General features: G+C 38.3%; 1 protein-coding gene across 11 annotated transcripts in view; it reads left to right on the forward strand.

Moving 5' to 3' along the window:
• RAPGEF4 (Rap guanine nucleotide exchange factor 4) overlaps window positions 1–23,283 on the forward strand; it is a 291,293-nt gene that overhangs the window by 104,238 nt on the left and 163,772 nt on the right. Inside the window, exon 1 of one of the 11 annotated variants that reach the window (XM_019838272.3) lies at window positions 9,983–10,313. The exons of 9 other annotated variants lie outside the window; for them this stretch is intronic. The gene's annotated coding sequence lies outside the window, so the exon portion shown is untranslated. Of the gene's footprint in view, window positions 1–9,982; window positions 10,314–21,984; window positions 22,153–23,283 lie in introns of those variants that run through there. One more of the 11 variants, XM_019838271.3, reaches the window with a different exon arrangement.

A 23,283-nucleotide genomic window follows, 5' to 3' on the forward strand; every position in this document is an offset into this window, starting at 1 on the left:
TTGTTCATGAAGGCACAGCCCCTTGTCCAGCATTAATAGGGCATGCACTTTTAGACCTTCCCTCTGTTGTAGCAGAAAAGATGCTATCCTGACACTCAAGAATCCTGCCATGATGATGTAGTAACCCTGTGACCTTGGGCAAGTTACTTCCATGGACTCATTTCTTTACCTGGGAAGTGGTTGTCTGTAGATGAATTAGACATTTTAAAAGGTCATTTTAATTAAAGTCTGTGCTTCCAGTGGTAATAGATTGTCTCTGATCTATATTCCTCCCCATGGTCTCCACACATGCAGGGGTGGGAGTTGGGGAAGCTAATTCCTGGAGTCGAGGTACAGTGAGAAGGTATGAATTAGAGAAGAGCAGGCCGGCTCACAGGTACATCAAGCTCACTGCCTTATCATGCTCTCAGTTCTGATGAGCCTCCTGTGACCATACGCTGAATCTTTGATCTGACCTGGGTTTGTAACTCTCCCATTCCCCATTAGGGGTAGAGGGAGGTGGGGGCACTGGGAAGGATCTTAGAGAGGCAGATATCTGGAATATGCTCTTGATGTCTAACATAAAACTCTACCTTTGTTTAAAAAACACAAAAGAATTCATTTTCTCTTGTTTGACTTAGAAAATAAAAGGAAGGACTCTAAACATTGTGACTTTCAAATTTTGATTTTTTTTTGCATTAGTAAGGGATTTTATTTTACCTTTTAAACTACAAAAATATCAATAAATATTAAAAATTCAAACTATAGGGGGGCCTGGGTGGCTCAGTCTGTTGACTGTGCAACTTCAGCTCAGATCACGATCTTGCAACTCTTGAGTTCAGGCCCCATGTCTGTTGGGCTCTGTGCTGACAGCGCAGAGCCTGGAGCCTGCTTTGGATTCTGTGTCTCCCTCTCTCTCTCTCACTCCCCTACTCATGCTCTGTTTCTCTCCTTCAAAAATAAATAAACATTAAACATTTTTTTAAAAAAATTCAAACTATATGCAAAGGATATTAAGCAAAAAATGAAAGTCCTTTTTTTAATTAAAAAATATTTTTTAAATGTTTATTTTATTTTGAGAGAGAGAGAAAGTGGGAGGGGCGGGGGGGGGGGCGGGGAGGAATAGAATACTAAGCAGGCTCCATGCTATCAACAGAGCCCAATGTGGGGCTCTATCCCATAAACTGTGAGATCAGCCTGAGCTGATATAAAAAGTTGGACGCTTAAATGACTGAGTCACCCAGGCACCCCAAAAATGAAAGTCCTTTCTACTCCCATTATCTAGAGCTATCTGCTATTAGCACTTTCATTTGGATATTTCAGACATTTTCCTGTGCACATATCAATGCAATTATCATATATGCATATCTTTTTGCCTTAAAAATTGAATTGTACTGTAACTACAGTTATACCAACTTCTTTTTTTTTTACTTAAACGTCTTTCATAGATACTCTGCTGTGAGAGTACTTACAGATCACAGCAAGATATGTATTCATTAAAAACAACTGGACTTGTTTATGTGACTATGTAGACATAATAAATCATACATAAAAGCAGTAACACTGTAGACAGTGTCAAACTATAACACACTTCATCTTTCTGTTTTTGGAATGTTAGTGAGAATTAGCCATTCTGGTGTTCCTTGCCCTGAACTTTTTCATAATCTGGGCCCCAGAATGAGGGTAACTTTATTCCTTGAAGTAGCTCTCTATTAGCTATTCTGATGAATAAATACTCATCGTCAGTAAGCTAATATGTAACCCTTCCTGATTTTATATTTAGGTATATGTAGTTTTAAATTTTGCTTAATGCTTACATAGTGTGTGTCAGGCACAGTTCTAAACACATTTCAAACTGAAACTCACTTGATTCTTTTAACAACTATATGAGGTAGCTACCATTATCCCATTTTCATTTCTTTGTGGTTTTTCTATCTACACAATTAGGTTATCTGACAAAAGTGGGCGTCTTATTTTTTTCTTTCTAACCTTTATGCCTTTTATTTATCTTTCCTGCCTTGTACTGTTGAGGACCTCCAGCACAGGGTGAATAGAATTGGTGAGAGTGGACATCCTTTCCTTGTTACTGATCTTGGGGAAAAGCATTCAATATGTCACCACTAAATGAGATAACTACAGATTGAGGAGATCCCCCTTCTGTTTTTAGATTGCTGAAAGTTTTGGTCATGAATTGGTATTGAATTTTGTCAGACTCTTTTCTGAGTATATTAACATTCTATATGGTTTTTCTCTTTTATTCTGGTAATAGTATCAATTATAATAATTGGTTTTTAAATGTTAAAACTGTATTACATTCCTGAGATAAACCCTACTTGGTCATGATGTAAAACAGGATGATTATCTTTATATATTACTCGATTTTATTTGCTAATATTTGCTAAGAATTTTTGTGTCTATATTTGTAGACACTGAGCCATAATTTTCTTTTCTTATAGTATCTTTTTCAGATTTGGTATCAGGATTATGCTGGCCTCATACAATGAGTTGGGCAGGGTTCCATCCTGCTCAGTTTTCTCAAAAAAGTTTGTGTAAGATTAACATTCTCTCTTCCTTGAATATGAAACCATTTGTGCTAGAGTTTTCTTTATGTGAAGGATGTTGGTAGTATATTCAATTACTTTAATAAGGATTGAGCTGTTAAGACTTTTAATTTCATTTTGTGTTGCTTTTGGTAAATTCTATTTTTTGAATGTGTCCATTTTATCTAAATTCCCAAGTTCACTGGCACAAAGTTGTTTATCATACTTATTATCCCTCAATATAGTCGGGTCTGTAGAGACATCTTTTTCATTCTTGATACTGGTAGTTTGTATTCCCTCATTTTAGTTTTATTTCAGTCTAGCTAGGAATTTGTCAAATTTGTTGATCTTGCAATGAACCAACTTTCAGTTTTCTTGATTTTCTCTATTGCTTTTCTGTTTTTCTATTTCATTGATTATGCTCTTTTAAAAAACAATTTTCTTTTTTCTATTTCCTTTGGATTTGTTTTTTATTCTACCTTCTCAGAAACCTGGGTCATTGCTTTTATACCTTCATCCTTTTCTTTTTATTTTTTTGTGTGGGTTTTTTTTTTTTTTTTTTTGAGAGAGAGAGAGAGAGAGCAGGGGAGGGACAGAGGAAAGAGGGAGAGGGAGAGAGAGAATCTTAAGCAGGCTTCCTGCCCAGCACAGAGCCTGACATGGAGCCAGACATGGGGCTGGATCTCATGATGGTGAGATCATGACCTGAGCTGAAATCAAGAGTTGGGTGCTTAATTGACTTAGCCACCCAGGAGCCCCTACCTTTATCCTTTTCTACTATAAGCATTTACAGCTATAAATCTCCCTCTAATTACTGAACTATGGCACACGGATTTTGATATATTGTGTGCTCATTATCATTTACTTCAAAATATCTTTGCTGCAATTTCTTCTTTATTTTCTTTTTCAAAAAAATTTTTTTACTGTTTGTTTATTTTTGAGAGAGGGAGAGACAGAGTGTGAGCAAGGGAGGGGCAGAGAGAAGGAAACACAGAATCAGAAGCAGGCTGCAGGCTCCGAGCTGTCTGCACAGAGCCTGAAATGGCACTTGAATCCACAAACCGCAAGATCATGACCTGAGCTGAAGTTGGACGCTTAAACAGACTGAGCCACCCAAGCGCCCCAGACTTCTTTGAAGTTGTTATCAATTTCTAAATATTTGGGGTTTTCTGGATATATTATTGTTACTATTTTTAGTTTAATTTAATTATAGTCAGAAAACATATTTGGTAGAATTTCATTCATTTGAAATTTATTGAGACTTGTTTATAGCACACCAAATTGTCTATCTTGGTGAATGTACCATGTACACTTGAAAAGAATGTGTATTCTGCAGTTGTTGGGTGCAGTGTTGTGTAAATGTCAATTAGGTTAGTGTAGTTGATAGTGATATTCAAGTCTTCCCTGTTCTCATTGTTTTTTGTTTTGTTTTGTTTTTGTCTTGTTCTATTAATTACCAAGAAAACAGTCTTAAAATCTCCAACTACGATTTTGGATTTGTCTATTTATTCACTAATTCTGTCAATTTTGTTTCAAAATGCTCTATTTTTAGGCACATATCCACTTACTATTTTCTTCTTTCAGATGCCTTTTTTATCATTATCAAGTGTCTCTTTTTATGTCCAGTAATACTCTTCACCTTGAAATCTAGTTTATATGATATAAATATAGTCACTCCAGCTTTCTTATGCTTTCTCTTTTTCCATGCATTTATTTTCAGACTATCTGTTCCATGTATTTAAAGGTTACGGAGAACATACTTATGAGTTTTAATTTTTTATGCATTCTAGCAATTTCCATTTTTAATTGGAGTGTCTAGTCTGTTTACATTTAATATAATTGTTTATATGATTGGGTTTAGATTTACAAGTTCTCTATTTTTTTCCTCTTTGTCCCATCTACTTTTTTGTTCCTCTCTCTTCCTTTCCTGACTTACTTTGGATTAACTGAATATCTTTTAGAATTCTGCATTAGTTTGGTTTTTCAGAAAGCAGGTGCCAAGGTGAAGTTACAAGTGCTAGAGATTTACAGGGTGCAATGCCATCAAAAGATAAAGAGGAGAGAGAGCAGGTATCTGACATCTGTGAAAGGAGGGAACAAGAAAGGAGGATAGGGTAGAAAGAACCTTAAACTGCACTGTGATTTTGAGAAAGTTTCTGCCAGCCTGATAGAGGATTTTGATCAAAGATTGCTGATAGATGAATATTGCACTGGGCAGAATCGGCCAAGTGCTCATATCCCTGTCATGTTCAGTTATTGGCTAACTGCAAAGAACATAGCTTTGATTCACTCACGGTGGATCCCTAAGGTGCTGCCATTAGATGCTGTCAGCTAACCACACTCTTCACAACTGTCAAGTTTATTCTAGAAGGGAGATCCAGGTGAGGCAGGTATCTTCATGGCTGCCTCAATTTCCATTTTAATTTTTTTATTGACTTTTTAATTGTATCTCTTTGCATTAATTTTTAGTGGTTGCTCTAGAGAGTACCATATATATTTTTAGCTTTTCACATTCTGCTTAGAGGTAATATTGTACTGCTTCATGTCAAGCACTGGAACATTGCAACAGCATAGTTTCATTTACTGGCTCCTTCATCTTTTGTGCTATATTGTCATCATGCTTATGTTATAAGCCCCACAATATAGTGTTATAATAACACTATAGTTTTTATAATTTATAGAAAATAGTTTTATGTCTTTTAAAGAATTTCAAAGGAGTGTGTGTGTTTGTGTGTGTGTGTTTTACACTTACTCACATATTTACCATTTACCATTTTCAGTGGTCTTCATTCCTTTCTCTTTCTGTAGGTCCAAATAACCTTTTGTAGAATTTATTTTTATCCTGTAGAACTTTCTTCAACATTGCAAATAGTTGAAATCTGCTGGCTATTAAGTCTTTGAGGTTTTGTTTTTCTGAAAGTGTCTTCACTTAACCTTCATTGTCTAAGAATATTTTTGCCAGATATAGAATTCTAGCTTGACTGTTGTTGCTCCTGTTGGCACTACAAAGATGTCATTCTTTTATCTCTGAGCCTACATTATGTTTGATGAAAAATTAGTGTGGTTTTATCCTGTGTATGATATGCCATTTCCCCTGGTTGCTTTCAAGATTTTCTCTTTATCTTTGAATTTTAGCACTTCCAATATGTGCCCTGGCATGGGTTTATATTTTGTTTTATTTTTATTTATCCTGTTTGGAGTTGGCAGAGAGTTTTGAATTTGTAAATTTATGTCTGTTTTTACAAATTTGGATTATTATTTTTTCAGAATTCTTTTCTCGCCTATTCTCTCTTCACCCTTCCTTCTGGGATTTCAATTACACATGTGTTAGACATGCTATTATATCCCCCTGGACCTTGAGGCCTTGTTCATTCTTAAAGTTCTTTTCTCTATTTCTCAAATTGGATAATTTATATTGTTCTATCTTTAAGTTCACTGGTAACTTTTTATTATTTTTTTCTCTAATCTGTTGTTAGGTCATCCAGTAAATTTTCTTTTCAAATTTTTCTTTGGGTTTAGAATTTCCAATTGGTTCTTTTTATAATTTCTCCTTCTCTGCTGAAATTTCTTTTATATCCTTTAGCATAGTTACAGTAACTGCTTTAAAAATCCTTGTCTACTAATTCCAATATCTTCATAATCTGGGAGTACATCTCTGTGGATTCTCTTTTCTTTTGAGAATGGGTTTTCCTGTTTCTTTGCATATCTAGTAATTTTGGAATGTACCTTAGACATTGTGAGTGACATAGAGATTCTAAATTCTGTCATATACCTTTAAAGAGAATTGATTTTCTATTTTAGCAGGCAGTTAATTTAATGGAAGTCAGATTCCAACTTGGTCTTCCCTGTGATGGACATTAGCAGAAATATTTTAGTTCTTGTCATCTTTGCTGGGATACTTGAGGTCTGCTCCACATATGTATAGTATTGGGAGTAGTAAGAGATTTTCTCAGATTTTATGTACTGAATTTGAGGCTTCTCCTCTGTGGTTGTCTTCTCTCTGGGATTTCCTCCCACATTTCATAGTTGCTGTCATCTCTGATTTCTTAGCTACAACATGCCAGAGATCTAGCTACCATGTGGAACTGACTAGGTGTCCCATTACACAAAAAGCTATAAAACATGAGTAATTTATCAAAAGCCATTTTTTCAAGTGTTATCTTCCCCTTTCACTCCTGCCTGCTCTTGGTCACTCTCCAGTGCCTTCAGATAGCTGTGTTTTTTGTTTTTCTTTTTTTTAATTAAAAAAACTTTTTTTCAATGTTTTTATTTATTTTTGGGACAGAGAGAGACAGAGCATGAACGGGGGAGGGGCAGAGAGAGAGGGAGACACAGAATCGGAAACAGGCTCCAGGCTCTGAGCCATCAGCCCAGAGCCTGACGCGGGGCTCGAACTCCCGGACCGCGAGATCGTGACCTGGCTGAAGTCGGACACTTAACCGACTGCGCCACCCAGGCGCCCCCAGATAGCTGTGTTTTTAAAGGTTTTTTTTTTTTTTTTTAGTTTATTTATTTTGAGACAGAGGGTGGGGGGGGGGAGAACATGAGTGGGGAGGTGCAGAGAGAAAAGGAGAGAGAGAATACCAAGCAGACTTTGCCCTGTTAGCACAGAGCCCAGCATGGGGCTTAATCTTGCAAACTGTGAGACCATGACCTGAGCCAAAATCAAGAGTCAGCTGTTTAGCCAACTGAGCCACCCAGGCGCCCCTGTTTTTTAATATGTTAATCCAGAGTTCATGATTGTTATCTGTGAAAAGGTTGGTCTGATAGGAGTTATTTTTATGACCAAAAGCAGAAGTCTGTTATCCCCCTTTATAGATTAATTTAAAGACACTCACACTACATTAAGCTTACGTACATTACCCAAGGTCATACAATTGGTAAGTGGCAGGGCTGTGATTTGAACACAAGTAGTTTGGTTCTAGAGTCTTAGGATTTGGTCCAAGGGTACACTTCAATGATATGAATTTTTAAGACAATGGCAGGAAGAATAGGAAATATTCTTGGACTCATGGAGCCTTCTGGTGTTAAGTCCTTATGCATTAGACCGTTCTCAAGATCTCATTACTCAGTGGATACTTCTCATATCTTTGGGTGTGTACATTATTTCATGTACAAAGCTTACACACAAGTTGTATTAAAGGATTATGTTGTTTTTGGTTAATTGGAAAGTAGATCTTTAGTTATGAGAAATTTCATATTTTCAGGGTTCTGTGATGTACTCCTTGGGCCGCCTTACTTAGAAACTGGTGTAGTTTATCATGTCGTTCTTTTAGTGATTAAAATAAAGAGAACTTTTGAAGGAAAGTAATATCAACAGTAATATAATGAATGTTTAAAAATTATTTATTGATGAAATTCAAAACCACAGTTATGGGATAGTTGACTTTTAAGAAGGTAAGTTTAAGATAGATTTAGCTGATGTGAACCATAGACCTTGGAAGCATAACAGTAAGACCAAACTTGGGGCACCTTGATGGCTTAGTCAGTTAAGCGTCCAACTCTTGGTTTCAGCTCAGATCATGATCTCATGGTTTCATGGGTTCAAGTTCTGCATCAGGTTCTGCACTGGCAGCACAAAGTCTCCTTGGATTCTCTCTCCCTCTCTCTGCCCCTCCCCAACTCATGCTGTCTCTGTCTCTCTCAAAATAAATGAATAAACTTAAAAATAAAAAAAAAAAAAACTTGAGCAGTACTATTCCTTCTTGATTGTTTCCCTTTTTCTCCTCTGGACTAAGTAGTTTCAGTTAACATTCATGAAATGATTCGTTTCATCTTATCCCTGTAGCCCTTGATTTTATCTTCACTTTGCATTTTAGAGCCTGGCTGGCTTCATGTTGATTTCACCATAGTTTGTAAGCTGATTTGTAGTGAAATCTTATTCACGTATGTTACTTTCAAACTAAAGGGAAGGGCCTATGTATTTGATTTTGGAATTCTCTCGGCATCCCACACCAGTGCTCGGATACTGCAGTCAAGCTGATTGGCCAGTAAAGAGCAGGGGTTCAATACTTGATTGATTGATGGTTCTGAATTCCAGCCACTCAGTTCTGGGAAGGTGGGCTTATCTTCTGAGTTTAATAAAACTGAGTCCTTGAAGGCCGTGATAAAGATTTTGGCTTTCATCCTAAGAGTAACGGGAAGCAATGCAGAGTTTTAAGCAGTTGAGCGACAAGCCCAGATTGGAATTTTTAAAATAATTACTCTGGATGTATGTGGAGCAGTTTAATATAACCCAGTTCTAGAGTGTAGAAATTAATGTAAATGATTAAATTTTAACCCAGAGATATAATCTAGAAGAACTAAACCCCAGATAGTCTTCAAGCAGAACCCCCAAGTGTTATTTCTCTCAACCACAATTTTGAAGAATATTGAGAAGCAGAAAGTTTGAGACTGACTTTTTCTTTGGCAGGGGGGTGTGTGGGGGAGAGTCAAGGGCCTAGAATGTGAGTATTTTGCATTTCTGAAAAGAGACTTTATTTTTACAATGAAATATTAAAGCAATATGAATATCAAGGAATTAGGGAATTGAATATCAAAAAGCTACTAAAAATGACAAGTCTATATTTTATGCCTTTATGGAAAATATATGTCATAATTTATTAATTTGAAAAAGCAAAATTAAAAACGTAATATAGTTATGAAAACAATCATGCTTTCTCTTAACAAAAATACACAAAAATAGAGATGAAACTTGTTATACTTTGTTATCCACCAAATCCTGTTGCTTAACAGCTGTTAAAAAGTTATGTTGCTTAAAATGAGAAAACAAACCTAATATTTCAGTAATCATTGGAAATCTGAGTTAAAAGCGTTGAGATGCTGCTAAGAGAGCAAAATTTTCGAGAGATAAAAATGTACTCTGACATGTTTCTTCTTCCCAAACATTTGTGGAGATTGAAAAAATTCCAAATGTGTCTTGAAGAAAGGAATTGACAACTCCTGAATTAAATACAGTGTTTGGCTCCTGCTTCAGACAGTATTTATTGGTAGGTTATAACAAGGTTAATAACAATTTGTTTGCTTGATTCCCCCAAAGTTTTGTAGGATTTTGTATTTCTTGTATATAACTTGCCAAATCATAGCACTCATATTCCTCATTAAAATTAACATTAAATTATGCATATGTAAAACAAACCTGGGTGGAAAAAGAAAGATTTGTCAGTAAAAAAAAGTCAGCAGAAGGTGCCCTAACAGTGGGCAATGAGTGGGGTATCAAGTTACTCTGTTTTTTGTAAACAGTGTCAATTCTGTATTCTGGGCTGAAAAACCTGGCAAATGACAGCTCTCCCTCGTATTTCCTGAGGTCATTTCGTACCATTTTAAAGGATAAATCATAAATAGACCTTTGAACTAAGACAGTCTCGCTGGACCTATCCTTTTGCGACTAACTTCCAGTCTCAATGGGATATTGAAGGGGAGGCTCGATAGAATACACAGTGGAATCCTTGTCCGGGAATGACTGCCTGGCAATTGTTTCATGGAAAACAGGGAGGGGTGGGGGACAACAACCCTGCTCTGTTCACTGGCTCTTTAATTTAGATTACCAATGATAAAGCCGGGGCTACGGCTAAAGAAAGGTAGGATGCATACGCAGAAACATTAGTGCTAATATGCTGCAGAAAGACAAGATAAATCAGCCCAGCTCTCATACATCACTGAGGGAGAAGCTGATTGCAACTTGACCATGTGCCTGAGTAGTCCCATCAGTGAGAAGAGCAGAACATGGATTAAAAAAAACTAGAATGTACCCTTAGGGCTACTGCCGTGCTGGACCTGGGAGAAGTGTCTGGTGTAAGTTTCAGCTTGTTTTATCCACGTATTTACCAGTGTGTTCCCATGCGGGGAGCTTGTTTCTCTTTCTGTGTTTTCATGGAAGCTTCAAGCATGTTTATTTACAGTCGTAGACTTCATTTTCTATGGATATAATATCAACCTAATAAAGTTCTTCATAGAGGACAGTTTAGCCCCGTGTTTATCCAGGAGAGAAATGTGAGAAAGTGATGGTTATCCTTACTGTCCATAGGAAGCCTGTGGGTGAGTTTTGTTTTTTGTTTTGCTTTTTGTTTCGTGGGGAGGTGAGGGTTACAAAGGTGGATTTTAAACTAAAAATTCAGTTCTTTTGCCATTCACTTAAAAAAAAAAATGCAGTGGTAACCCAGCATTTCTTTCCTCCTGTGGTCTTTTGTTTTGAAAAACTGTGTTTGAATATGTAAGCCAGACTGCTTGGAATGCATTATATTTTATGACTGGGATGTTTGTATTGTTTCATATCTGTTATTAGACAAAATAATCATAAAGGGTGTTTTCTATGGACCTTTTTATATTCCAAAATTAAGTACAGATGGCAATTTCCAACAGTTTTAAAAATTTGTCAATTATTTAATTTAGCATCACTTAAGCATCTGCACAGGGAGAAAGCTGAGATGGTACAGAAGCTGAATAAGCATTGATTGCTCGTCTGAATTGCATCTTTAAAGTTTTTGCCTCAAATCTCTGATTTCACAGTTTATTTTTACCAAATTAGATTATCATATTTCATTATCAAGACTGCAAATGGGTGGAACTCTCTCAGATATCCTACATTTCCCGTTAGAACAGCGCGTAAAGCGCCTGCTGATTGTTACTCTGAGGGAAATTCTCATGCCGGCTCCCCGAGAAGATGGCTTAAATAATGCATGGGTAAGAGTGAAGCAAGATGGAATTTATGGCCCGGACACTGAGTTCGGGCTTTTGTTCAGACGAAAGACTACATAAGTGTGAGCGTATTAACATACTCTGAGGCTCCAGGGGAAGGGCGTAACTGAATGAAATTAGTGGCCACATGGTACTGTCCACGTTATTTCAAAACAAGCTTTAAAACAGTCCACCAAGCCTAAAGTGTGGTTTGAGGAGCTGAGGAAGGGGAAACTTGAAGTGTCAGTTGCAAACAGGATTCCCTGACTGAAAATTCCATGGGATAGACATAGGAAGTGAGTGTTCTGTAGGGGGAGGGTGGCCCTAGAGAGAATGGATGAGTGACTGATGAAAAGCAGCATGGTGGTCTTGTTAGGAAGGAATAAACCTTGACCAGACTGCAGCATTCTATATATTATGTCTTCCATCTTGTCCTAATTAGAGGAATATGTCTGCTGAATCCTAATCTCTTTAATTGTTGATAGAGCAGGCATGCGATTTGCTATAAATACACATGAGCATTCATTTCTGAAATAATGGCTGTTGCCAAATATATTAGACCAACAGGAGTGCTGGACTAGGGAAGGCTGTGCTGAATAGTTGAGTTTTGGAGGTAATGGACCAGTTGAGAATCATTGCACAGCTGGGCCAGCAGCTGCACCCAGTGCTCTGTCAAGTTTGGCCTCCAATTTCCTTGAACTTGTCCTTGTTTGCCAAAATGATGAACATAGCAAGAGCTCGTTTCAAATGAGCCTGCTGCAAGCAAAAAAGACCCTTTCCAAGGAGTCTTTGTCAAGGTATGTAGTCAACAGTAGCAGTGGCCAAATGAGGTATTGATTAGGGAATGGGAAGTTTGAATAGTCATAAAAATAAAAACCGAAGGCAAAGTGGTAGAATGAGGTAAGCTGGCAGAAGACCAGAGTACATTAAAAGGCTGTATTGGGTCATCACTGTCCTAACTAAAGGACATATGGAAAAATCCCATAATAATATCTAGCAATAATTATCTTGTAGTTAGGAAAAATAAATAGGCCTGTGGGTTGGAAGGCAGCCCAGTAATCTCAACGCCTTTTTTCCTAACATTGTATTGTTCTGATATTCCTTGGGACTGGGTCAAGAGGAAGTGTCGTAGAGAGCATTTTATATTAAGAAGCAGTGACTAAACAATGCGATTAGTGGCAAGCCAAAATAAGAATAGCAAGGACTTTCCTTCAATTTCTTGGTCCTGGCTTGAGCAAGTATTTATTTAGCATGTACTAATTACCCAGCATGTTCTAGATACATACTCTAACCAAGTAGATTATAAACTTTTTGAGAGCAGACATGTGGATTTATACTTCTTCTGTATAAATCCCATTTCTTGAAAACCATTGTCTTGTTATGGTAATCATTGCAAGTCTGTCTACTTTCTTGACTTTGAAGAGGTTAAATATCAAATCTTTGCTATGCGAAGGCTTTATTTTCCCCTTCCAACAAAGGTGACTCTCCTCTCTTAAGATTTGAGAGCTTGTGACTTGACCACTCACAAGTTAGGTGATTTGTGACAAAATACCCCCCAGGAGAGTCTGTTTCCTCTTGTGTGAAATGAAGAAAGTAACCCTCATCCTGCAGGACTGTGAGAAGGAGACGTGCCTAGTGCACAGGCAGTGCTTTCCTCCTTCATAGAAGATAAGCAGGATAAGTCACCGTACGGACTGAGTGCGTGCTGGCCATGGAGGTGGAGGTAGATGTGGGGAGGGAATGAGGAGGGTAGTGGGAAAGCTGGCTCAGAATCTGGAGCAGAACCTTTGATGAGAATATGACCTGAGGCAGGATGGTGCCAGTGGAAATGCAGAGGAAAGGATGAATCTGAAATATATTTTAAAGGGAAAATTGACAGAATGTGGCAGCTGCTTATATTAAAGTAAAGTGAAGAAGAAGATTATAAAGAGGGAACAACCATGAGGGCTGAGAGCCAAGATTATGGGTTTGTGATAATGGCAGGTTCGGGTGTGTGTGTGTGTGTGTGTGTGTGTGTGTGTGTGTGTGTGTAGTTTGTTCTCCAAACCCCCCAAAGCTGAAACAATACAGTTCTTCAGGGACTTATAAACCAAGAAAACATAAGAAGGGAGAAGAGGAAATTGGAGTGCCTAGTTAACTTATGTAAAAGAAGAGGGAAAAAAATCAATAATAAACCAATAATATAGGACTAACGCTGACAATAGAGTGAGAATTCAAAGGAATTGCCTAAAATGGCAAATCTATGTTTGGAGTTTTTCCCAGACAAGACCCACAATCTGCAAATAATAAGGCTCTTCTGCAATCTTGGAACTTATTTAAGTTTTCCTGAGTTAAAAAAAAAATGCCACTGAAAGGATACAAATAGTGTCAGGATTGGGAAGAAAAAGAGCATGAGGAATGGAAATTCTCAAAATAGCTTGGTTTTGAAGAGGAGATGGAAGCCAAAAGATAGCTGGTTGACCTTTCAGAACTTAACCATTCATTATGACTTGTCAGAAAGTTTGACAACTGTTATTCCTTAAATAATTTATTGTGATTTTTCAGGAAATTGAAGCCAAACCACCAACTGGCAAATAGGTTGTGGTCAAATGCTCATTTGCAAATCCTTTATCAGAACAGTGTTGTAAACATCCTTGGGTTACTTTGCAAAAGTCTACACAACTCATCCTACAGTAGAAATCATGTACATTTGCAATAAAAAATTAATAGCAAAAAGACTTTTATGTTAATAATTAAAACATAAGCAGTAAGAATAAGAATGGAAAATGTTTTGAATGCCGGTACTTGGAGAAGTGCAGCTTAATTACAAGATGGTATGGGATGTGGCTATTTTAAAATTGATGCCACTTTCACTGACTTTAAGAGACTTTGATTTCTTTAATCTTGAAATGTAGGGATTTCCTTGTCCTCCTTGAACTTTACCTTTTTTAAAAAAAATTTTTTTAACGTTTATTTATTTTTGAGACAGAGAGAGACAGAGCATGAACAGGGGAGGGGCAGAGAGAGAGGAAGACACAGAATCTGAAACAGGCTCCAGGCTCTGAGCTGTCAGCACAGAGCCCGACACGGGGCTCGAACTCACGGACCGTGAGATCGTGACCTGAGCCGAAGTTGGACGCTTAACCGACCAAGCCACCCAGGCGCCCCTACTGAACTTTACCTTTAATAATACCTGCCATGACCAGGATTGTTTTCACACATTGAAAAAGGAAAGGGAATATGGATAAGATTAAAAGGGGAAGAAGGAAGGAGGGATACCGAAGGTAACTGGAACAAAAGTTAAAAGAAAGAGGAGAAAGAGCAGGTTTGAAGAAAGAGTGAGAAAGATATTGCATGAAGGGAAGTTGAGGGAGTCCTGGCATTGAAAAGAGGAGTATGTTGCTCTTAAGGAGTAAGAAAATAAAGGAGACCACTGGGCCTAATAGCTTGCTGGATCAGCCACTAGGGGGTGCTTAAGACTCAGACAAGTTGTTTCTTGAGTTGCGATGCCACTCATGTGATGGGTAGACCTGGGGATGGGAACTTTTGGTCCTCTTAAGTTTCCCCTTTTAGCCCCCTCTTGTCATCTTTGCCTTCCCTATTCAGTGTGGATACCGTGGCCTATCATTTCAACCACCCTCTTACCAATATTTTCAGTTCTCTCGTTCATCCATTTAATAAAGATGTGTTGAATAATTCCTGTCTGTCAGGCATTGTAGTATTAGATACTTAGAAATGAATAAAACAGATATATGCCAGTCCTTGGCACCTACCAGGCCAAATAAATACCAACCTTTAATCAAAGCAGTTGTGTTCTTTCTCCAGCCTCCAACCAGATGGCTAAACACTGCTTGAGGAAATCATGTTACTGTCCAGATTGATGCTGTGATCACTTTATGACCTCCAATCTCAGTTGGACCTCACTATAGCCCAGCAATCCTTATATAGTTTTCTAATATATTCCTGACATTCTCTTCCCGACACCTATTTGAAGACTTTTCAACTTTTCTCCAATCTTTGACCAAATCACATCAGTAGATAGCCTTACCTCTTGGCATTCAGGATTTCAACTTCTTGCCACCAAATTTATTACCTGCATAACCCCAATTAAACCAATTGCCTTGCGTACAGTTCAACATGGTGAAAGTCAAATCTGACTCCCCAAAGCCTTGGAAGGCAATGAAAGTCTTTACTGAAAATTTCTTGAGGAGTCAGCCATGAACAAGAGGGGGAACTAATCCCAGAACACATAGCCAGATTTCCTAAAAATTGTTTTTATATGTCTTTCTCCCCAAAGTCTGGCTTCTCATGGCAGCCATCAATTTACAGATGCTCCTGACTTAGGGTGGTTCACCTTAATGATTTTGTGACTTTACAATCACGTGAAAGCAATATGCATTCAGTAGAAACCAAACGTTGAATTTTGACTTTTGATCGTTTCCCAGGCTAGGGATAGGCAGTACCATATTCTGTTGTGATGCTGGGCTCCCAGTTGCCATGTGATCACAAGGGTAAATAACCAATATACTTACACCCATTCTGTGTTTCACTTTCAGTAAAGTAGGCAATAAATTATATGAGATATTCAACACTATATTATAAAACAGGCTTTGTATTAGATGATTTTGCCCAACTGTAAGCTAATGTAAGTGTTCTGAGAACGTTTAAGGTAGGCTAAGCTAAGCTATGATGCTCAGTAGGTTAGATGTATTAAATGCAGTTTCAACTTCCATTGGGTGTATTAACCTGTTGATAACTTACGATAACCCTATCATAAGTTGAGGAAGATATATATACTCTTTTTCTGTCCTCCTTCTCTGCCTCTTCCCCTGCCCCCATGTGAATTCACCTTATCTTACTCCTGTCTGTCTGATCTCATTCCTTCGTAGGTAGAACAAACTAGTCCATCTTGATGTCTGTCATTTTCCTCCCACCCCTTACCTCAGTCAGCACAAGTCATAGTTCAGCAGGGAAATCATTCTGAGTGAGAGGAAGGCATTGCAAATATTGGTGACTTAATACATACATATTTTTTAAATTCTCCATTTGTGTACATCCCTTCCACCTTTCCACAGGTTAAAATAGAAGAGTTTTTTGCCTCCCCTGATTTCTCCACCTGTGTTCTACACCTCATTCACCTCCATCTTTATGGGTTGCTTGCTTTATCCACACTTTATTCTATTTGCTATAACTTTCACCTTTTCATCTCTAGTGGATCCTGTTCATCAGAGTGTACTGGGACTCTACCTGCTCCAATCTTAAAAGAAAAAAAAAAAGATACAATAAAACCTTTATCTTCCCTACATACTCTTTAATCTCCCTAACTTTTTCTCCCCTTTTATAGCTAAACTTCCCAAAGCGATAGCCTACATTTCTTGGGTCCTTCCTTCCCCAAACACTCCTCAACCACTATGGTTTAAATTCTACCTCAGCCACTTCATGAAAGCCCCTCTAGCTAAAGTTGTCCACTGTCTACTTGTTCTGAATGTGAAGGGGATTCTGAGTCCTTAATCTTTCTACAGCACCGTAGAACACCATCTTCTTTGAAATATAGTTTTCTTGTAGCTTCTTGGTGCTCTCCTACATTGCGGTCTCTGTGAGTTTATCTTTCTTTTTACTTTTATTAAAATACAGGTGATATTCAGGGGCACTGTTCTTTTCTGACTTTGGGAGGAATAGGGTGGGAGTTCCATCCATTCCTGAGCCTTCTGTTAATATTTATATGCTATTGACTTCCACGCTTGGGTCACACCAGGCCTCACCTAAGGAAGTAAGATAGGGATTTCTGCTTGGAAATCTCCTCCAAACTCAAGTGGGACTTGACCCCAGAATTGGGCATTCAGGAGAGAGGCCTCTTTCTCTGACCCACCACATTAATTTGCTAATAAATTACTCTCTCTCCCAAGCACTTCCCTCAAAGACACCTCACCATCATTATCTATTCTGTTATATTGATCTCCTTTGGGGCTGAAACACTAACTCTAAAATCTTCTTACATTCTTTCTTACTCTATTATTTATAGATAAACTTGATGGAAATTATCCCTCTAATTAAACCAAAGATTTGGAACTCAAAGCCTTTTTTGTCCCATAACTGGTTATTAAAATAAAAAGTGCTTCACCTTTCTGTGTTTTGAATTAAAAAAAAAATTCTACTTAGCCACTCAGTTGGCTTCTTTGTTTCCTCCAGGTCTTTTTGTGTCCTTGAGGTAATCGAGTGATCCTGGAGCAGTGCAGGGGGTCAGCAGGGCTAGTGGGGCAAGGAGACACAGAACCTTTAATATTTTAACTTACACTGGAAAGCAAAAGGTAAATGAGTCAGTTTTACTTGTGGTCTGAGGAGTCATCCAAGAGAAAAGACTTTTAAGCCTAAACACAAACGTTCACAGAAGTACCCCTTTGCTTATATAAACAGATTCCTCATCATCTGAAACTGTACCTATGTCACTTTAAAACCAGAAATGATGGGAAGAGTCTAATTTTTTTTTTAGCACTGTGGGAGTAAAATAGATTTGCAACTGAGGACATGGCCATGTGCAAGTTGTGGTCAAAAAGAGAACTAAATCTGCTAGCCTTGTTCAGTTTTACCCTGATCAAATGGGCACAGACTAATGTTCATCCAGGCCAGCCTATAAAGGCAAAGGGGTAAATATTTAAGAAATTCTTGTGAACCTTTGAATTCTAACTATATTTTGGGAAGGTTTCATGTGACATGGAAGAAGTCTAGTGGCTTAGGACAGAAAAATAAATATTTACATTGCTTATTTAACATATTTAAAGCTATTTTGTTGAAGAATATAGGATATATGTTAACTGTAATGAGAAAAAGAAAGCGGAACACCTTTCATAAATTCACATCGGGTCGTACCTAAGTTAATCCGAATTTTAACTGTTAATCGATGACCGAGAAACTGGAGAAGGTGGGGCATGCTTCAGTTGTTGGGCTCTTATCATCCAGGCATACAATTGCATTTTGAACAGATTGGAATCAAATGAGCAGGTTATTGGGCCACCTAACAAAACGGGCATCCCAGTAATCAATATCTGAAATAACAAAAACATGAATTAAATGTTTTTTGATCAATATTATTCACACAACTCATATCCTTAATGATAATGCTCAACTGAAAGACAGACCTTTGCTTCAAGGTTCATTTGCAATCCTCAGAGAACTCTAAATTTGTTTTGACATCCCAGTGCTTCTGGAAACTATGAGTCCTGTATTTCATTTTGTGGAATTAGAGTGGACTGCATAATAACGTGCTCTTACATAACACAGACCATCTCTACTTTTTCATTCTAAGTTTTAAAAAGAGAAGTGGGGAGGGGCACGCAGAGTGGGAGGAGCCTTGGAGCGGAGCGAGGAGCTAAGTGTATAATTCTGTCCTGTCAGTGGTGCTCGTACTTTCTTTTACATAGATATGTGTATTTATTTTGAGGGAGAGAAAGAGTGAGCATGAGTGGGGGAGGGGCAGAGAGATAGGGAAAGAGAGAATCAAAAGCAGGCTCTGCACTGTAAGCGCAGAGCCCGACTCGGGACTCGATCCCACAAACCGTAAGATTATGAATTTAGCCAAAATCAATAGTCTGACCCTTAACCGACTGAACCACTCAGGTGTCCCGTGCTCATACCTTGCTTAAAGCATTAATTTGTGCAGAGATCTGAACACTGCAGGCAGCTATTTGTCTGAAGCTGACATTTTTGTTCATTTAGAGGACAGAATTATGGTCCAGCTTCATCATAACTAAGTGAAGTCCTATAGTTTTACCTAATCTAAAAGGAGAATGTAGGAAGGACTTCAAACTCTTTAAAAAGACAACTAAATTCTAAAATTCGGTGTTGGAACAAGTATAAGCTTATATTAAGTCACATTTGGAGCACTGCAGAAGGAAAGACCTGTGGATGTGGTCTTCCCAAAATACTAGCATCAGGGCAAATCTGTCAGCGTCCTCAGCTCATTCTGCAGCAGAGAGGCATGTGGAGCTACAAAGACAGACGACTCGTCTCTCCCTTGCAAAATGAGTCCTACGTTTTTCAGGCCATTCTAGGCCTCTGGGGAGGACGGCAGTTCGTCCAGAGACCCAGACAATGCTGCAATCATCCACGTATGTCATTTTGCCTTAGAACTAATGGTGATCTTCCACAGGAGCTCCTGATGTTTGTTCAGAAATCAGAGCATAGGTGGCTGGAGAACCATTTTGACTACAACAGTTGAGAGCTGGTCCAAAGTTGGAATAAGACAGAGGCTACCTTATACTGCCCCTGATCAACTACCATTCACAGCATAAAATCAAGATTTTATTTTATTTTGTCATTTTTGAGACATGACAAACACTGCATTCCCCAGCTAATAGCATTAGCCAACTAAATTCTTTCAGGAGTGAGAAGAGGTTCTATAATATTTGTTCTTTGAGATGTTCCTCAGTCTTGGAGGGACTGGCATTTTACCCCGTGTCCCTTTAAGCTATCTGTGTGCTTGTTTCCATTCATTCATGGACTCTTATTGTGTACCAGGCATTATTCTAGGCATAATCTGTAGAGCGGTGAGCAAGACAGATTTATGAGAATGGTAAAGTGTTCACCCAAGAAAGCCTCTTCAAAAGGCACTTTTATTAGCACAGGAGCTTAGTATCATCACTTTATATTGTCCATAGCTCATGTGGAAAAGGAAAATTTTCTTTGTCTAAATCATAGGAGGTTTTGAGTCCTTTGTTTTTAAAGTCCCAGGAACACTTCTTCAACTTGAGACTACCCAAGGCCATTTAAGTGACACAACCTAGGTCTCATCTTTGTTACTTATTCTTTAATGTGAATGGCACTTGAAAGGGCTTAAAGTAGCCTACGTGAAGAAGAAGGGCTCTTCAGATAATTTTTTTCTAAAAGCAGAGATATCTACTCTTGACCCAGATGAATGTCCTGACTTCTAAGTTTTTGCACACTTCAGAAAGGCTTGACTTCCTGCTAAATAAAGTGTTTGCCAAAAAATGAAAAATAACACAAGGAAAAACAGCCAGTCAAGGGCCTGGCATCTGGTAGGTGCTTAGTAAGTGTTTATGGTACCAAATCTGAAGCCAACCAAAAACTTACTCGGAAGCCAAAGGTTAAGTTAAAAAACAAAACTGGCTTTCTTCTCCTCTATGAGAATCTCTAGAATGATTCATTTCCTTTTCTGTAAAGTGTGAATACTAATCCTTAGCTCATGGATTTTTAGGGAGCCTAAGTGAGATAAAACGGGAAAGCTCTTCATAAACAATTAAATTCTTTTCAAATAGAAAGTTTATTATGAAAAAAAAAAAACAAGCCTGAAGCCTTGATAAATTCATTTATGTACTGTGTTCTCGTGAATAGCAACAAGTTAAAAAACAAACAACTAATATGTGCTATTTTGACCCTCCCCAATGAAAATATTAGAAATCTTTTTGTTGGAGCACCTGGGTGGCTCATTCGATTCAGCATCTGACTTCAGCTCGGGTCATGATCTCACGGTTCGGTTTGTGAGTTTGAGCCCACATCAGGCTCTCTGCTGTCAGCGTGGAGCCCACTTCAGATCCTTTGTCCCCCTCCCTCTGCCCCAACCCCTATGGAAATCATAGGAAATCAACCCCGCTCATGCGTGTTCTCTCTCTCTCTCCCTCAAAAATAAACATTTAAAAATATATATATATTTTAAAAGTTCTTTCCCTATGGGTAATTTTATACCTGTATATTTTGAGGAAAATAGTAGAAAGCAAAGGAAGGCCAACATCTTGAAAAGAGTTAATGCTAGATTTTGTGTATTGAAAATCACAGAAAATTGGTCTCTGGTATTTAGATATCTTCACCCATGTCACTGTGTGGGGTATATAGGACTAGAGAGTGTGTTCAGAACAACTCGACTCAATCTTCAAGTTGTAAGCCCAGTCACTAAGCCATTTGATCCCTCACTGCATCTGGTGACTTTTACTAAGTTGAGCCATACAAAATTGCTAATATTCAACCACTTTGGGCCTGCAAAAGTGGCAATTGCATATATTCAGCCTAATGTCATTATATTTCTGTTCTTGCATGGGGATTCTTTTGTTTATCTGTTCAGTCTGATATAGACAGCTAGAGGGTAGGGATTATGTCCAATATCTAAATTGAAGCCTGGAAGCCTGAGCTCACACAATATAAAATATGAAAAGAATCCATAAAATATCTTTTCACCTGAGCTGTAGATACTATTTCTGACACCCTTCATGGAGACATTGCAGTGGAAATCATAGGTGTTTAATAGCTGGGGACGCCCTGAAGGTGAACTCCTCGCTCCCAGGGAATGATCAGCTCAAACTAGGAGCCATCCTGGAAACTCTGGTACCCCGGGGGTACTGCACTCCCCTGGAATCACCTCCTCATCTCTTATTCCCACTTCTTTCCCACCTAGCCTCCCTATGCTGTCACGGCTGCTTTTGCCTGAGCTTACCAATTAGAGGGATTGAGGGTATCTGCTGCACTGCTTTTTAAGCCTTTTCTATGGTGTCCCCTAGAATGGCAGCCCAAAGTAGGAATGCATTTTACATCAGGACCCTGTACACTATGCTGTATTACACATGATGTACTTATATCTATATCTTGTATATGTATTACCAAGCCAGTTCCCAATTTTGAGAAGCTGTCCAGAATATCTTTTTTGAAATTAGGGTCCAGTTAAACTTGTGGAGACTTTAAAGCTTCATGGGAGAGGGAAAAAAAATGCCAGCTCAGTCTTTAAGCTTTTTATCCCCCTTAAGCAGCTGTGGCCTGTATCGGTTTATGTCAGGATTTGTTTTCCTATTCCTGTTTTTGAGCAGCCACAACCTTGGAGACGAGCTCTCAGATGGGGCTATGGCTTCAGTTACAAAGTTCTGAACCCCATATAATTAATTCTAGATGGTAATGGCTCATTTCAGTTGCTGTGGAATGTCTTAGAGTGACCAGGAATATCACCAGCATTCTGCTTTTATACGCATGGATATAGCCGGTGAGGTTATTTATCTTTTGCCTGTTTTTTATTCCTAAAATGATTTTATGATTTTATCCTATCTATAAGTTGATATTTAAGTCTATAAAAATCCTGTGTAAAGCCATCACACTGAATGTCTATTAAGGATTATGCTATTTGGATGAGCAGCTTGGGAATATTTAGGTTTTGATCAAAACCTTTGAAATGTTTTCAAAAGAGCTGTAGCACCTTTTGTTCAATTTAAAAATTTGGTATAAAACTTGTATATTTATTTCTATTAGAATAAGAAAAATAAACGCCACTTGCCAGCCTTGGGATTCAGATAACTTACCTAAATGTGGCTTGGCCAATGGCCCACTGCTTTTAATTCATAAAAAGCCACATATATTTTCTTTTTAAAAAATTTTTTAATGTGTATTTATTTTAGAGAGAGAGCACGAGTGGGGGAGGGACAGAGAGAGAGAGAGAGAGAGAGAGAGAGAGAGAGAAAATCCGAAGCAGGCTCCAAGCTCTGAGCTGTCAGCACAGAGTCTGACACAGGGCTCGAACTCACAAGCGGTGAGATCATGACCTGAGCTGAAGTCTGACACTTAACCGACTGAGCCACCCAGGCGCCCCTCACATATATCTTCTAAGGCGAAAAAAAGAGACAGTTACTTCTCCCTATAAGGTTCCATCATTATCAAACCAGGCTGTATCATATCTGAAACTCTGCTAATTTGCAGGAATTAGAGACATCAATAAGACTTTTCTTATTCGAGTTTCAGAATGTCGCTCAAAAGGGAAACTTATGAATTCACTCGCCTTCCATTTTTCCTGATTTTTGAGGTGTGGAGGCTCTCAGCAGAGTGTTTTGATGGGTATTGGCATGCCGTCTGCCGGAGAGAGAGCTGACTCAAGTGAAATGTGGCAATCACAGGACATTGCTTTTCAAGAACTTGGAGAAATGCCTCCCAGAGTCCAGGGTTAGATGGAGTGTTGTGGAGGGTGAGGCACAAAATCTAGATGATTTATCTCAGCTTCTGACCCATTTTATATCCTTGAGTAAATCACTTAACCCTTCTGTGCCTAGGCTTTCAGTTGTAAAATGGAAATAAGGTCCCCATTTCCTAGACCTCATTTGAAGGGATATTATACATTCTGACAAAA

This window comes from Felis catus, chromosome C1, assembly GCF_018350175.1.
Source record: "Felis catus isolate Fca126 chromosome C1, F.catus_Fca126_mat1.0, whole genome shotgun sequence".
NCBI lineage: Eukaryota > Metazoa > Chordata > Mammalia > Carnivora > Felidae > Felis > Felis catus.